At 45.5% G+C, this 14847-nt stretch overlaps 10 non-coding genes across 10 annotated transcripts; all 10 read left to right on the forward strand.

Annotated features, from left to right (window-relative positions):
* The first annotated feature begins 931 nt into the window (after positions 1-931).
* LOC141214223 (U2 spliceosomal RNA) lies at positions 932-1122 on the forward strand. The gene has a single exon (XR_012283491.1). It is a non-coding gene; the product is annotated as a U2 spliceosomal RNA (small nuclear RNA).
* A 1115-nt stretch (positions 1123-2237) lies between these two features.
* Positions 2238-2428, forward strand: LOC141214224 (U2 spliceosomal RNA). The gene has a single exon (XR_012283492.1). It is a non-coding gene; the product is annotated as a U2 spliceosomal RNA (small nuclear RNA).
* Positions 2429-3543: 1115 nt separating this feature from the next.
* On the forward strand, positions 3544-3734 carry LOC141214225 (U2 spliceosomal RNA). Its single transcript, XR_012283493.1, has one exon. It is a non-coding gene; the product is annotated as a U2 spliceosomal RNA (small nuclear RNA).
* Positions 3735-4849: 1115 nt separating this feature from the next.
* On the forward strand, positions 4850-5040 carry LOC141214302 (U2 spliceosomal RNA). The gene has a single exon (XR_012283568.1). It is a non-coding gene; the product is annotated as a U2 spliceosomal RNA (small nuclear RNA).
* Positions 5041-6152: 1112 nt separating this feature from the next.
* LOC141214300 (U2 spliceosomal RNA) lies at positions 6153-6343 on the forward strand. The gene has a single exon (XR_012283566.1). It is a non-coding gene; the product is annotated as a U2 spliceosomal RNA (small nuclear RNA).
* A 1115-nt stretch (positions 6344-7458) lies between these two features.
* Positions 7459-7649, forward strand: LOC141214294 (U2 spliceosomal RNA). Its single transcript, XR_012283560.1, has one exon. It is a non-coding gene; the product is annotated as a U2 spliceosomal RNA (small nuclear RNA).
* A 1996-nt stretch (positions 7650-9645) lies between these two features.
* On the forward strand, positions 9646-9829 carry LOC141214348 (U2 spliceosomal RNA). Its single transcript, XR_012283614.1, has one exon. It is a non-coding gene; the product is annotated as a U2 spliceosomal RNA (small nuclear RNA).
* A 1112-nt stretch (positions 9830-10941) lies between these two features.
* LOC141214227 (U2 spliceosomal RNA) lies at positions 10942-11132 on the forward strand. The gene has a single exon (XR_012283495.1). It is a non-coding gene; the product is annotated as a U2 spliceosomal RNA (small nuclear RNA).
* A 1114-nt stretch (positions 11133-12246) lies between these two features.
* On the forward strand, positions 12247-12437 carry LOC141214228 (U2 spliceosomal RNA). The gene has a single exon (XR_012283496.1). It is a non-coding gene; the product is annotated as a U2 spliceosomal RNA (small nuclear RNA).
* A 1115-nt stretch (positions 12438-13552) lies between these two features.
* LOC141214229 (U2 spliceosomal RNA) lies at positions 13553-13743 on the forward strand. Its single transcript, XR_012283497.1, has one exon. It is a non-coding gene; the product is annotated as a U2 spliceosomal RNA (small nuclear RNA).
* The last annotated feature ends 1104 nt before the right edge of the window (positions 13744-14847 follow it).

Consider the following 14847-nt stretch of genomic DNA (forward strand, 5'->3'; position numbering starts at 1 on the left):
TTGCATTGCCATGTAATGTGATGCAATGCTATCTTTCTAGCTCTCCCTTTTTACTTCCTTTTGGATAAACAGACATATTAGGCAAGCATTTTGGAGCTTTCACCTAAATAACTACAGGTGGTGAGATAAGCTGCACAATATAATTGACCTTTCAGTATATTGTTGCACACACACCATCTATTTAGCAAATGCCCTTGTTATCAACAGCAGCCTTTTAAACTCACCTGAGCTAACAGGTATGTGCGCTGGTTACTCTGCTGCGCTTAAAATTTCTTTTTTGGTTTTCTACAATGCCTTTTCTGAAACGTTGTCTCCCTCTGCTGGAACACTGACTTCTTTCATTTAATGCCTGCAGACTATAAAAGAGAACCCAACCCAAAAAGTTTGGTTGATTAGTCTGTGGCATTCTGTTAAACTGTTGCTTATGGCGGTCTCTGTGAGCTTCTCAGCGACATTCAGCCAGCCAGGTATCCTGCCTGCAGTAGATGGAATGTGGCAATGGAACGCTGGCTGCGCGTGTCATAATAGGCTCTGAGCCTTTATATACCTGTGCACAGCAGCAGCCACCTTCAGTCTGCTGCTGGACAGCCAGCAGCAGCAGCAGCAGGAGAGGTATGTAATCAGGAGCCCTCCTGCTAAGGGTAGACAGCTGCTCGTTCCACCCCACCCCCCGCCTTAATTGGTTCTCCTCCCTTCCAACGGTGTTGAGGCGGGTGGGAACAGCAGGGGGTGAAGGTGCTGTGTTTAAAGAGGTGGAGTTATGCAGATCTAAAACGCGTGGATTGCAGCAGCAGCAAGCCGAAAAGTGCAGGCATGTAAGGGATCTAGAGGTTGACAACATGTCTTCTTAACGGGAGTCCAGGAGCTCATCTCCACAAATGGACTTTTCAGGATCCTTGGGTGGCTCCGTAGTTTGAAACCAATTCTGGTTATCGCTTCTCGGCCTTTTGGCTAAGATCAAGTGTAGTATCTGTTCTTATCAGTTTAATATCTGATACGTCCCCTATCTGGGGACCATATATTAAATGGATTTTTAGAACAGGGAGATGGAAAAAGAGCTTGCTCTGTCCACTCCACGCATTGACCTGGTATTGCAGTATCTCCAGGACCGGTGCACCCCTTCTTTAATGCAGTTTCTAAAATCAGAAAGAATTGAATTCAATGTTTTTTGTTCATTTTGCTTGTTTGTCGGATTTTGGGATGGACTCTTTGGCTTTGCTTTTCTTCTCCTCATTGGATTTTTCATGTTCAAAGTTGCAGAAGCCAGATTACAAGCTCATTTTGGTTCAACTTCAGCAACTGTGCATTGCATTGCCATGTAATGTGATGCAATGCTATCTTTCTAGCTCTCCCTTTTTACTTCCTTTTGGATAAACAGACATATTAGGCAAGCATTTTGGAGCTTTCACCTAAATAACTACAGGTGGTGAGATAAGCTGCACAATATAATTGACCTTTCAGTATATTGTTGCACACACACCATCTATTTAGCAAATGCCCTTGTTATCAACAGCAGCCTTTTAAACTCACCTGAGCTAACAGGTATGTGCGCTGGTTACTCTGCTGCGCTTAAAATTTCTTTTTTGGTTTTCTACAATGCCTTTTCTGAAACGTTGTCTCCCTCTGCTGGAACACTGACTTCTTTCATTTAATGCCTGCAGACTATAAAAGAGAACCCAACCCAAAAAGTTTGGTTGATTAGTCTGTGGCATTCTGTTAAACTGTTGCTTATGGCGGTCTCTGTGAGCTTCTCAGCGACATTCAGCCAGCCAGGTATCCTGCCTGCAGTAGATGGAATGTGGCAATGGAACGCTGGCTGCGCGTGTCATAATAGGCTCTGAGCCTTTATATACCTGTGCACAGCAGCAGCCACCTTCAGTCTGCTGCTGGACAGCCAGCAGCAGCAGCAGCAGGAGAGGTATGTAATCAGGAGCCCTCCTGCTAAGGGTAGACAGCTGCTCGTTCCACCCCACCCCCCGCCTTAATTGGTTCTCCTCCCTTCCAACGGTGTTGAGGCGGGTGGGAACAGCAGGGGGTGAAGGTGCTGTGTTTAAAGAGGTGGAGTTATGCAGATCTAAAACGCGTGGATTGCAGCAGCAGCAAGCCGAAAAGTGCAGGCATGTAAGGGATCTAGAGGTTGACAACATGTCTTCTTAACGGGAGTCCAGGAGCTCATCTCCACAAATGGACTTTTCAGGATCCTTGGGTGGCTCCGTAGTTTGAAACCAATTCTGGTTATCGCTTCTCGGCCTTTTGGCTAAGATCAAGTGTAGTATCTGTTCTTATCAGTTTAATATCTGATACGTCCCCTATCTGGGGACCATATATTAAATGGATTTTTAGAACAGGGAGATGGAAAAAGAGCTTGCTCTGTCCACTCCACGCATTGACCTGGTATTGCAGTATCTCCAGGACCGGTGCACCCCTTCTTTAATGCAGTTTCTAAAATCAGAAAGAATTGAATTCAATGTTTTTTGTTCATTTTGCTTGTTTGTCGGATTTTGGGATGGACTCTTTGGCTTTGCTTTTCTTCTCCTCATTGGATTTTTCATGTTCAAAGTTGCAGAAGCCAGATTACAAGCTCATTTTGGTTCAACTTCAGCAACTGTGCATTGCATTGCCATGTAATGTGATGCAATGCTATCTTTCTAGCTCTCCCTTTTTACTTCCTTTTGGATAAACAGACATATTAGGCAAGCATTTTGGAGCTTTCACCTAAATAACTACAGGTGGTGAGATAAGCTGCACAATATAATTGACCTTTCAGTATATTGTTGCACACACACCATCTATTTAGCAAATGCCCTTGTTATCAACAGCAGCCTTTTAAACTCACCTGAGCTAACAGGTATGTGCGCTGGTTACTCTGCTGCGCTTAAAATTTCTTTTTTGGTTTGCTACAATGCCTTTTCTGAAACGTTGTCTCCCTCTGCTGGAACACTGACTTCTTTCATTTAATGCCTGCAGACTATAAAAGAGAACCCAACCCAAAAAGTTTGGTTGATTAGTCTGTGGCATTCTGTTAAACTGTTGCTTATGGCGGTCTCTGTGAGCTTCTCAGCGACATTCAGCCAGCCAGGTATCCTGCCTGCAGTAGATGGAATGTGGCAATGGAACGCTGGCTGCGCGTGTCATAATAGGCTCTGAGCCTTTATATACCTGTGCACAGCAGCAGCCACCTTCAGTCTGCTGCTGGACAGCCAGCAGCAGCAGCAGCAGGAGAGGTATGTAATCAGGAGCCCTCCTGCTAAGGGTAGACAGCTGCTCGTTCCACCCCACCCCCCGCCTTAATTGGTTCTCCTCCCTTCCAACGGTGTTGAGGCGGGTGGGAACAGCAGGGGGTGAAGGTGCTGTGTTTAAAGAGGTGGAGTTATGCAGATCTAAAACGCGTGGATTGCAGCAGCAGCAAGCCGAAAAGTGCAGGCATGTAAGGGATCTAGAGGTTGACAACATGTCTTCTTAACGGGAGTCCAGGAGCTCATCTCCACAAATGGACTTTTCAGGATCCTTGGGTGGCTCCGTAGTTTGAAACCAATTCTGGTTATCGCTTCTCGGCCTTTTGGCTAAGATCAAGTGTAGTATCTGTTCTTATCAGTTTAATATCTGATACGTCCCCTATCTGGGGACCATATATTAAATGGATTTTTAGAACAGGGAGATGGAAAAAGAGCTTGCTCTGTCCACTCCACGCATTGACCTGGTATTGCAGTATCTCCAGGACCGGTGCACCCCTTCTTTAATGCAGTTTCTAAAATCAGAAAGAATTGAATTCAATGTTTTTTGTTCATTTTACTTGTTTGTCGGATTTTGGGATGGACTCTTTGGCTTTGCTTTTCTTCTCCTCATTGGATTTTTCATGTTCAAAGTTGCAGAAGCCAGATTACAAGCTCATTTTGGTTCAACTTCAGCAACTGTGCATTGCATTGCCATGTAATGTGATGCAATGCTATCTTTCTAGCTCTCCCTTTTTACTTCCTTTTGGATAAACAGACATATTAGGCAAGCATTTTGGAGCTTTCACCTAAATAACTACAGGTGGTGAGATAAGCTGCACAATATAATTGACCTTTCAGTATATTGTTGCACACACACCATCTATTTAGCAAATGCCCTTGTTATCAACAGCAGCCTTTTAAACTCACCTGAGCTAACAGGTATGTGCGCTGGTTACTCTGCTGCGCTTAAAATTTCTTTTTTGGTTTGCTACAATGCCTTTTCTGAAACGTTGTCTCCCTCTGCTGGAACACTGACTTCTTTCATTTAATGCCTGCAGACTATAAAAGAGAACCCAACCCAAAAAGTTTGGTTGATTAGTCTGTGGCATTCTGTTAAACTGTTGCTTATGGCGGTCTCTGTGAGCTTCTCAGCGACATTCAGCCAGCCAGGTATCCTGCCTGCAGTAGATGGAATGTGGCAATGGAACGCTGGCTGCGCGTGTCATAATAGGCTCTGAGCCTTTATATACCTGTGCACAGCAGCAGCCACCTTCAGTCTGCTGCTGGACAGCCAGCAGCAGCAGCAGCAGGAGAGGTATGTAATCAGGAGCCCTCCTGCTAAGGGTAGACAGCTGCTCGTTCCACCCCACCCCCCACCTTAATTGGTTCTCCTCCCTTCCAACGGTGTTGAGGCGGGTGGGAACAGCAGGGGGTGAAGGTGCTGTGTTTAAAGAGGTGGAGTTATGCAGATCTAAAACGCGTGGATTGCAGCAGCAGCAAGCCGAAAAGTGCAGGCATGTAAGGGATCTAGAGGTTGACAACATGTCTTCTTAACGGGAGTCCAGGAGCTCATCTCCACAAATGGACTTTTCAGGATCCTTGGGTGGCTCCGTAGTTTGAAACCAATTCTGGTTATCGCTTCTCGGCCTTTTGGCTAAGATCAAGTGTAGTATCTGTTCTTATCAGTTTAATATCTGATACGTCCCCTATCTGGGGACCATATATTAAATGGATTTTTAGAACAGGGAGATGGAAAAAGAGCTTGCTCTGTCCACTCCACGCATTGACCTGGTATTGCAGTATCTCCAGGACTGGTGCACCCCTTCTTTAATGCAGTTTCTAAAATCAGAAAGAATTGAATTCAATGTTTTTTGTTCATTTTGCTTGTTTGTCGGATTTTGGGATGGACTCTTTGGCTTTGCTTTTCTTCTCCTCATTGGATTTTTCATGTTCAAAGTTGCAGAAGCCAGATTACAAGCTCATTTTGGTTCAACTTCAGCAACTGTGCATTGCATTGCCATGTAATGTGATGCAATGCTATCTTTCTAGCTCTCCCTTTTTACTTCCTTTTGGATAAACAGACATATTAGGCAAGCATTTTGGAGCTTTCACCTAAATAACTACAGGTGGTGAGATAAGCTGCACAATATAATTGACCTTTCAGTATATTGTTGCACACACACCATCTATTTAGCAAATGCCCTTGTTATCAACAGCAGCCTTTTAAACTCACCTGAGCTAACAGGTATGTGCGCTGGTTACTCTGCTGCGCTTAAAATTTCTTTTTTGGTTTGCTACAATGCCTTTTCTGAAACGTTGTCTCCCTCTGCTGGAACACTGACTTCTTTCATTTAATGCCTGCAGACTATAAAAGAGAACCCAACCCAAAAAGTTTGGTTGATTAGTCTGTGGCATTCTGTTAAACTGTTGCTTATGGCGGTCTCTGTGAGCTTCTCAGCGACATTCAGCCAGCCAGGTATCCTGCCTGCAGTAGATGGAATGTGGCAATGGAACGCTGGCTGCGCGTGTCATAATAGGCTCTGAGCCTTTATATACCTGTGCACAGCAGCAGCCACCTTCAGTCTGCTGCTGGACAGCCAGCAGCAGCAGCAGGAGAGGTATGTAATCAGGAGCCCTCCTGCTAAGGGTAGACAGCTGCTCGTTCCACCCCACCCCCCGCCTTAATTGGTTCTCCTCCCTTCCAACGGTGTTGAGGCGGGTGGGAACAGCAGGGGGTGAAGGTGCTGTGTTTAAAGAGGTGGAGTTATGCAGATCTAAAACGCGTGGATTGCAGCAGCAGCAAGCCGAAAAGTGCAGGCATGTAAGGGATCTAGAGGTTGACAACATGTCTTCTTAACGGGAGTCCAGGAGCTCATCTCCACAAATGGACTTTTCAGGATCCTTGGGTGGCTCCGTAGTTTGAAACCAATTCTGGTTATCGCTTCTCGGCCTTTTGGCTAAGATCAAGTGTAGTATCTGTTCTTATCAGTTTAATATCTGATACGTCCCCTATCTGGGGACCATATATTAAATGGATTTTTAGAACAGGGAGATGGAAAAAGAGCTTGCTCTGTCCCCTCCACGCATTGACCTGGTATTGCAGTATCTCCAGGACCGGTGCACCCCTTCTTTAATGCAGTTTCTAAAATCAGAAAGAATTGAATTCAATGTTTTTTGTTCATTTTGCTTGTTTGTCGGATTTTGGGATGGACTCTTTGGCTTTGCTTTTCTTCTCCTCATTGGATTTTTCATGTTCAAAGTTGCAGAAGCCAGATTACAAGCTCATTTTGGTTCAACTTCAGGAACTGTGCATTGCATTGCCATGTAATGTGATGCAATGCTATCTTTCTAGCTCTCCCTTTTTACTTCCTTTTGGATAAACAGACATATTAGGCAAGCATTTTGGAGCTTTCACCTAAATAACTACAGGTGGTGAGATAAGCTGCACAATATAATTGACCTTTCAGTATATTGTTGCACACACACCATCTATTTAGCAAATGCCCTTGTTATCAACAGCAGCCTTTTAAACTCACCTGAGCTAACAGGTATGTGCGCTGGTTACTCTGCTGCGCTTAAAATTTCTTTTTTGGTTTGCTACAATGCCTTTTCTGAAACGTTGTCTCCCTCTGCTGGAACACTGACTTCTTTCATTTAATGCCTGCAGACTATAAAAGAGAACCCAACCCAAAAAGTTTGGTTGATTAGTCTGTGGCATTCTGTTAAACTGTTGCTTATGGCGGTCTCTGTGAGCTTCTCAGCGACATTCAGCCAGCCAGGTATCCTGCCTGCAGTAGATGGAATGTGGCAATGGAACGCTGGCTGCGCGTGTCATAATAGGCTCTGAGCCTTTATATACCTGTGCACAGCAGCAGCCACCTTCAGTCTGCTGCTGGACAGCCAGCAGCAGCAGCAGCAGGAGAGGTATGTAATCAGGAGCCCTCCTGCTAAGGGTAGACAGCTGCTCGTTCCACCCCACCCCCCGCCTTAATTGGTTCTCCTCCCTTCCAACGGTGTTGAGGCGGGTGGGAACAGCAGGGGGTGAAGGTGCTGTGTTTAAAGAGGTGGAGTTATGCAGATCTAAAACGCGTGGATTGCAGCAGCAGCAAGCCGAAAAGTGCAGGCATGTAAGGGATCTAGAGGTTGACAACATGTCTTCTTAACGGGAGTCCAGGAGCTCATCTCCACAAATGGACTTTTCAGGATCCTTGGGTGGCTCCGTAGTTTGAAACCAATTCTGGTTATCGCTTCTCGGCCTTTTGGCTAAGATCAAGTGTAGTATCTGTTCTTATCAGTTTAATATCTGATACGTCCCCTATCTGGGGACCATATATTAAATGGATTTTTAGAACAGGGAGATGGAAAAAGAGCTTGCTCTGTCCACTCCACGCATTGACCTGGTATTGCAATATCTCCAGGACCGGTGCACCCCTTCTTTAATGCAGTTTCTAAAATCAGAAAGAATTGAATTCAATGTTTTTTGTTCATTTTGCTTGTTTGTCGGATTTTGGGATGGACTCTTTGGCTTTGCTTTTCTTCTCCTCATTGGATTTTTCATGTTCAAAGTTGCAGAAGCCAGATTACAAGCTCATTTTGGTTCAACTTCAGCAACTGTGCATTGCATTGCCATGTAATGTGATGCAATGCTATCTTTCTAGCTCTCCCTTTTTACTTCCTTTTGGATAAACAGACATATTAGGCAAGCATTTTGGAGCTTTCACCTAAATAACTACAGGTGGTGAGATAAGCTGCACAATATAATTGACCTTTCAGTATATTGTTGCACACACACCATCTATTTAGCAAATGCCCTTGTTATCAACAGCAGCCTTTTAAACTCACCTGAGCTAACAGGTATGTGCGCTGGTTACTCTGCTGTGCTTAAAATTTCTTTTTTGGTTTGCTACAATGCCTTTTCTGAAACGTTGTCTCCCTCTGCTGGAACACTGACTTCTTTCATTTAATGCCTGCAGACTATAAAAGAGAACCCAACCCAAAAAGTTTGGTTGATTAGTCTGTGGCATTCTGTTAAACTGTTGCTTATGGCGGTCTCTGTGAGCTTCTCAGCAACATTCAGCCAGCCAGGTATCCTGCCTGCAGTAGATGGAATGTGGCAATGGAACGCTGGCTGTGCGTGTCATAATAGGCTCTGAGCCTTTATATACCTGTGCACAGCAGCAGCCACCTTCAGTCTGCTGCTGGACAGCCAGCAGCAGCAGCAGCAGGAGAGGTATGTAATCAGGAGCCCTCCTGCTAAGGGTAGACAGCTGCTCGTTCCACCCCACCCCCCGCCTTAATTGGTTCTCCTCCCTTCCAACGGTGTTGAGGCGGGTGGGAACAGCAGGGGGTGAAGGTGCTGTGTTTAAAGAGGTGGAGTTATGCAGATCTAAAACGCGTGGATTGCAGCAGCAGCAAGCCGAAAAGTGCAGGCATGTAAGGGATCTAGAGGTTGACAACATGTCTTCTTAACGGGAGTCCAGGAGCTCATCTCCACAAATGGACTTTTCAGGATCCTTGGGTGGCTCCGTAGTTTGAAACCAATTCTGGTTATCGCTTCTCGGCCTTTTGGCTAAGATCAAGTGTACTATCTTTCGAAAAGGCGGTTTTGGATGTTGGCCGCCCTAGTAGATTGATACATTATGCACACTGGGGTTTAGGCGCTTGTTAGTACGCCAGGTGGCTAATATAGTCATCTGGTGGAAAGCATGGCCCCCCAGGATCGACGCCATTGGGCCGGGGAAGATCGAAAGCCCGAAGTGTGAAGTGCCCCAGGAGTGGTGACCCTGGGGTGCCTTAACTCACTGGGATTGGGAACCCCACTTGAGTTTATGGCACATTTGCACAAGCACTTCAAATTTTCTTTCTTCGCACACACCCTTATTCCGGGCCTTCTGGCCTTAGGATGGGGAATTTTTCAATTCCCGGTCGAAGGTCCGGGCAGTATTATACTGTGAAACCTTCACTATTTATTTAATTTCTTTGTCACTGTGTGTCCACTTATTCACGTGTGTCACGTCCTACTAGGATTTTGTCGGGATGCGGTTCCCTTACGGGTTCCTCTCTTGGCAGGTCTAGGGGGGGAGTGTGTGGCCATCAGGTTCCGCTCCCCCCTGAACCCCCCTGGCTCTCCTCTTTCGGGAGGACAGCGTTGTTGGCTCCCCTCTTCCGGGAGGGGAGCACAGTCTTTGGCTCCCAGTGCCTTGCTCGGGTGAGAACTCGGGCAGGTGCTGGGGGTAAGATTGGGTCGCCTCTGGCTTCGGCTGGAGGTGGCTTTTTGTCCCTGTTCCTCGCTGTGGCCTTTTGGCTCGGAGGGACGGGGAATGGTTTGGGGGACCCTTCTCCTTTTGGAGAGGGTTTCAAGAAGACCAGCATCCTAGTGCACTTTTTTTGTGGCACTTGTCACTTTTTTAAGCGCACTCGGGTTTTGTACACGAATTCGGGCTTTCGATTAAAATAAAAAATCTGTTCTTATCAGTTTAATATCTGATACGTCCCCTATCTGGGGACCATATATTAAATGGATTTTTAGAACAGGGAGATGGAAAAAGAGCTTGCTCTGTCCATTCCACGCATTGACCTGGTATTGCAGTATCTCCAGGACCGGTGCACCCCTTCTTTAATGCAGTTTCTAAAATCAGAAAGAATTGAATTCAATGTTTTTTGTTCATTTTGCTTGTTTGTCGGATTTTGGGATGGACTCTTTGGCTTTGCTTTTCTTCTCCTCATTGGATTTTTCATGTTCAAAGTTGCAGAAGCCAGATTACAAGCTCATTTTGGTTCAACTTCAGCAACTGTGCATTGCATTGCCATGTAATGTGATGCAATGCTATCTTTCTAGCTCTCCCTTTTTACTTCCTTTTGGATAAACAGACATATTAGGCAAGCATTTTGGAGCTTTCACCTAAATAACTACAGGTGGTGAGATAAGCTGCACAATATAATTGACCTTTCAGTATATTGTTGCACACACACCATCTATTTAGCAAATGCCCTTGTTATCAACAGCAGCCTTTTAAACTCACCTGAGCTAACAGGTATGTGCGCTGGTTACTCTGCTGCGCTTAAAATTTCTTTTTTGGTTTGCTACAATGCCTTTTCTGAAACGTTGTCTCCCTCTGCTGGAACACTGACTTCTTTCATTTAATGCCTGCAGACTATAAAAGAGAACCCAACCCAAAAAGTTTGGTTGATTAGTCTGTGGCATTCTGTTAAACTGTTGCTTATGGCGGTCTCTGTGAGCTTCTCAGCGACATTCAGCCAGCCAGGTATCCTGCCTGCAGTAGATGGAATGTGGCAATGGAACGCTGGCTGCGCGTGTCATAATAGGCTCTGAGCCTTTATATATCTGTGCACAGCAGCAGCCACCTTCAGTCTGCTGCTGGACAGCCAGCAGCAGCAGCAGGAGAGGTATGTAATCAGGAGCCCTCCTGCTAAGGGTAGACAGCTGCTCGTTCCACCCCACCCCCCGCCTTAATTGGTTCTCCTCCCTTCCAACGGTGTTGAGGCGGGTGGGAACAGCAGGGGGTGAAGGTGCTGTGTTTAAAGAGGTGGAGTTATGCAGATCTAAAACGCGTGGATTGCAGCAGCAGCAAGCCGAAAAGTGCAGGCATGTAAGGGATCTAGAGGTTGACAACATGTCTTCTTAACGGGAGTCCAGGAGCTCATCTCCACAAATGGACTTTTCAGGATCCTTGGGTGGCTCCGTAGTTTGAAACCAATTCTGGTTATCGCTTCTCGGCCTTTTGGCTAAGATCAAGTGTAGTATCTGTTCTTATCAGTTTAATATCTGATACGTCCCCTATCTGGGGACCATATATTAAATGGATTTTTAGAACAGGGAGATGGAAAAAGAGCTTGCTCTGTCCACTCCACGCATTGACCTGGTATTGCAGTATCTCCAGGACCGGTGCACCCCTTCTTTAATGCAGTTTCTAAAATCAGAAAGAATTGAATTCAATGTTTTTTGTTCATTTTGCTTGTTTGTCGGATTTTGGGATGGACTCTTTGGCTTTGCTTTTCTTCTCCTCATTGGATTTTTCATGTTCAAAGTTGCAGAAGTCAGATTACAAGCTCATTTTGGTTCAACTTCAGCAACTGTGCATTGCATTGCCATGTAATGTGATGCAATGCTATCTTTCTAGCTCTCCCTTTTTACTTCCTTTTGGATAAACAGACATATTAGGCAAGCATTTTGGAGCTTTCACCTAAATAACTACAGGTGGTGAGATAAGCTGCACAATATAATTGACCTTTCAGTATATTGTTGCACACACACCATCTATTTAGCAAATGCCCTTGTTATCAACAGCAGCCTTTTAAACTCACCTGAGCTAACAGGTATGTGCGCTGGTTACTCTGCTGCGCTTAAAATTTCTTTTTTGGTTTGCTACAATGCCTTTTCTGAAACGTTGTCTCCCTCTGCTGGAACACTGACTTCTTTCATTTAATGCCTGCAGACTATAAAAGAGAACCCAACCCAAAAAGTTTGGTTGATTAGTCTGTGGCATTCTGTTAAACTGTTGCTTATGGCGGTCTCTGTGAGCTTCTCAGCGACATTCAGCCAGCCAGGTATCCTGCCTGCAGTAGATGGAATGTGGCAATGGAACGCTGGCTGCGCGTGTCATAATAGGCTCTGAGCCTTTATATACCTGTGCACAGCAGCAGCCACCTTCAGTCTGCTGCTGGACAGCCAGCAGCAGCAGCAGCAGGAGAGGTATGTAATCAGGAGCCCTCCTGCTAAGGGTAGACAGCTGCTCGTTCCACCTCACCCCCGCCTTAATTGGTTCTCCTCCCTTCCAACGGTGTTGAGGCGGGTGGGAACAGCAGGGGGTGAAGGTGCTGTGTTTAAAGAGGTGGAGTTATGCAGATCTAAAACGCGTGGATTGCAGCAGCAGCAAGCCGAAAAGTGCAGGCATGTAAGGGATCTAGAGGTTGACAACATGTCTTCTTAACGGGAGTCCAGGAGCTCATCTCCACAAATGGACTTTTCAGGATCCTTGGGTGGCTCCGTAGTTTGAAACCAATTCTGGCTATCGCTTCTCGGCCTTTTGGCTAAGATCAAGTGTAGTATCTGTTCTTATCAGTTTAATATCTGATACGTCCCCTATCTGGGGACCATATATTAAATGGATTTTTAGAACAGGGAGATGGAAAAAGAGCTTGCTCTGTCCACTCCACGCATTGACCTGGTATTGCAGTATCTCCAGGACCGGTGCACCCCTTCTTTAATGCAGTTTATAAAATCAGAAAGAATTGAATTCAATGTTTTTTGTTCATTTTGCTTGTTTGTCGGATTTTGGGATGGACTCTTTGGCTTTGCTTTTCTTCTCCTCATTGGATTTTTCATGTTCAAAGTTGCAGAAGCCAGATTACAAGCTCATTTTGGTTCAACTTCAGCAACTGTGCATTGCATTGCCATGTAATGTGATGCAATGCTATCTTTCTAGCTCTCCCTTTTTACTTCCTTTTGGATAAACAGACATATTAGGCAAGCATTTTGGAGCTTTCACATAAATAACTACAGGTGGTGAGATAAGCTGCACAATATAATTGACCTTTCAGTATATTGTTGCACACACACCATCTATTTAGCAAATGCCCTTGTTATCAACAGCAGCCTTTTAAACTCACCTGAGCTAACAGGTATGTGCGCTGGTTACTCTGCTGCGCTTAAAATTTCTTTTTTGGTTTGCTACAATGCCTTTTCTGAAACGTTGTCTCCCTCTGCTGGAACACTGACTTCTTTCATTTAATGCCTGCAGACTATAAAAGAGAACCCAACCCAAAAAGTTTGGTTGATTAGTCTGTGGCATTCTGTTAAACTGTTGCTTATGGCGGTCTCTGTGAGCTTCTCAGTGACATTCAGCCAGCCAGGTATCCTGCCTGCAGTAGATGGAATGTGGCAATGGAACGCTGGCTGCGCGTGTCATAATAGGCTCTGAGCCTTTATATACCTGTGCACAGCAGCAGCCACCTTCAGTCTGCTGCTGGACAGCCAGCAGCAGCAGCAGCAGGAGAGGTATGTAATCAGGAGCCCTCCTGCTAAGGGTAGACAGCTGCTCGTTCCACCCCACCCCCCGCCTTAATTGGTTCTCCTCCCTTCCAACGGTGTTGAGGCGGGTGGGAACAGCAGGGGGTGAAGGTGCTGTGTTTAAAGAGGTGGAGTTATGCAGATCTAAAACGCGTGGATTGCAGCAGCAGCAAGCCGAAAAGTGCAGGCATGTAAGGGATCTAGAGGTTGACAACATGTCTTCTTAACGGGAGTCCAGGAGCTCATCTCCACAAATGGACTTTTCAGGATCCTTGGGTGGCTCCGTAGTTTGAAACCAATTCTGGTTATCGCTTCTCGGCCTTTTGGCTAAGATCAAGTGTAGTATCTGTTCTTATCAGTTTAATATCTGATACGTCCCCTATCTGGGGACCATATATTAAATGGATTTTTAGAACAGGGAGATGGAAAAAGAGCTTGCTCTGTCCACTCCACGCATTGACCTGGTATTGCAGTATCTCCAGGACCGGTGCACCCCTTCTTTAATGCAGTTTCTAAAATCAGAAAGAATTGAATTCAATGTTTTTTGTTCATTTTGCTTGTTTGTCGGATTTTGGGATGGACTCTTTGGCTTTGCTTTTCTTCTCCTCATTGGATTTTTCATGTTCAAAGTTGCAGAAGCCAGATTACAAGCTCATTTTGGTTCAACTTCAGCAACTGTGCATTGCATTGCCATGTAATGTGATGCAATGCTATCTTTCTAGCTCTCCCTTTTTACTTCCTTTTGGATAAACAGACATATTAGGCAAGCATTTTGGAGCTTTCACCTAAATAACTACAGGTGGTGAGATAAGCTGCACAATATAATTGACCTTTCAGTATATTGTTGCACACACACCATCTATTTAGCAAATGCCCTTGTTATCAACAGCAGCCTTTTAAACTCACCTGAGCTAACAGGTATGTGCGCTGGTTACTCTGCTGCGCTTAAAATTTCTTTTTTGGTTTGCTACAATGCCTTTTCTGAAACGTTGTCTCCCTCTGCTGGAACACTGACTTCTTTCATTTAATGCCTGCAGACTATAAAAGAGAACCCAACCCAAAAAGTTTGGTTGATTAGTCTGTGGCATTCTGTTAAACTGTTGCTTATGGCGGTCTCTGTGAGCTTCTCAGCGACATTCAGCCAGCCAGGTATCCTGCCTGCAGTAGATGGAATGTGGCAATGGAACGCTGGCTGCGCGTGTCATAATAGGCTCTGAGCCTTTATATACCTGTGCACAGCAGCAGCCACCTTCAGTCTGCTGCTGGACAGCCAGCAGCAGCAGCAGCAGGAGAGGTATGTAATCAGGAGCCCTCCTGCTAAGGGTAGACAGCTGCTCGTTCCACCCCACCCCCCGCCTTAATTGGTTCTCCTCCCTTCCAACGGTGTTGAGGCGGGTGGGAACAGCAGGGGGTGAAGGTGCTGTGTTTAAAGAGGTGGAGTTATGCAGATCTAAAACGCGTGGATTGCAGCAGCAGCAAGCCGAAAAGTGCAGGCATGTAAGGGATCTAGAGGTTGACAACATGTCTTCTTAACGGGAGTCCAGGAGCTCATCTCCACAAATGGACTTTTCAGGATCCTTGGGTGGCTCCGTAGTTTGAAAC

The sequence above is a fragment of the Phyllobates terribilis genome, unplaced genomic scaffold, assembly GCF_046119375.1.
Source record: "Phyllobates terribilis strain yellow unplaced genomic scaffold, ASM4611937v1 Scaffold_217__1_contigs__length_3308461, whole genome shotgun sequence".
Classification (NCBI taxonomy): domain Eukaryota; kingdom Metazoa; phylum Chordata; class Amphibia; order Anura; family Dendrobatidae; genus Phyllobates; species Phyllobates terribilis.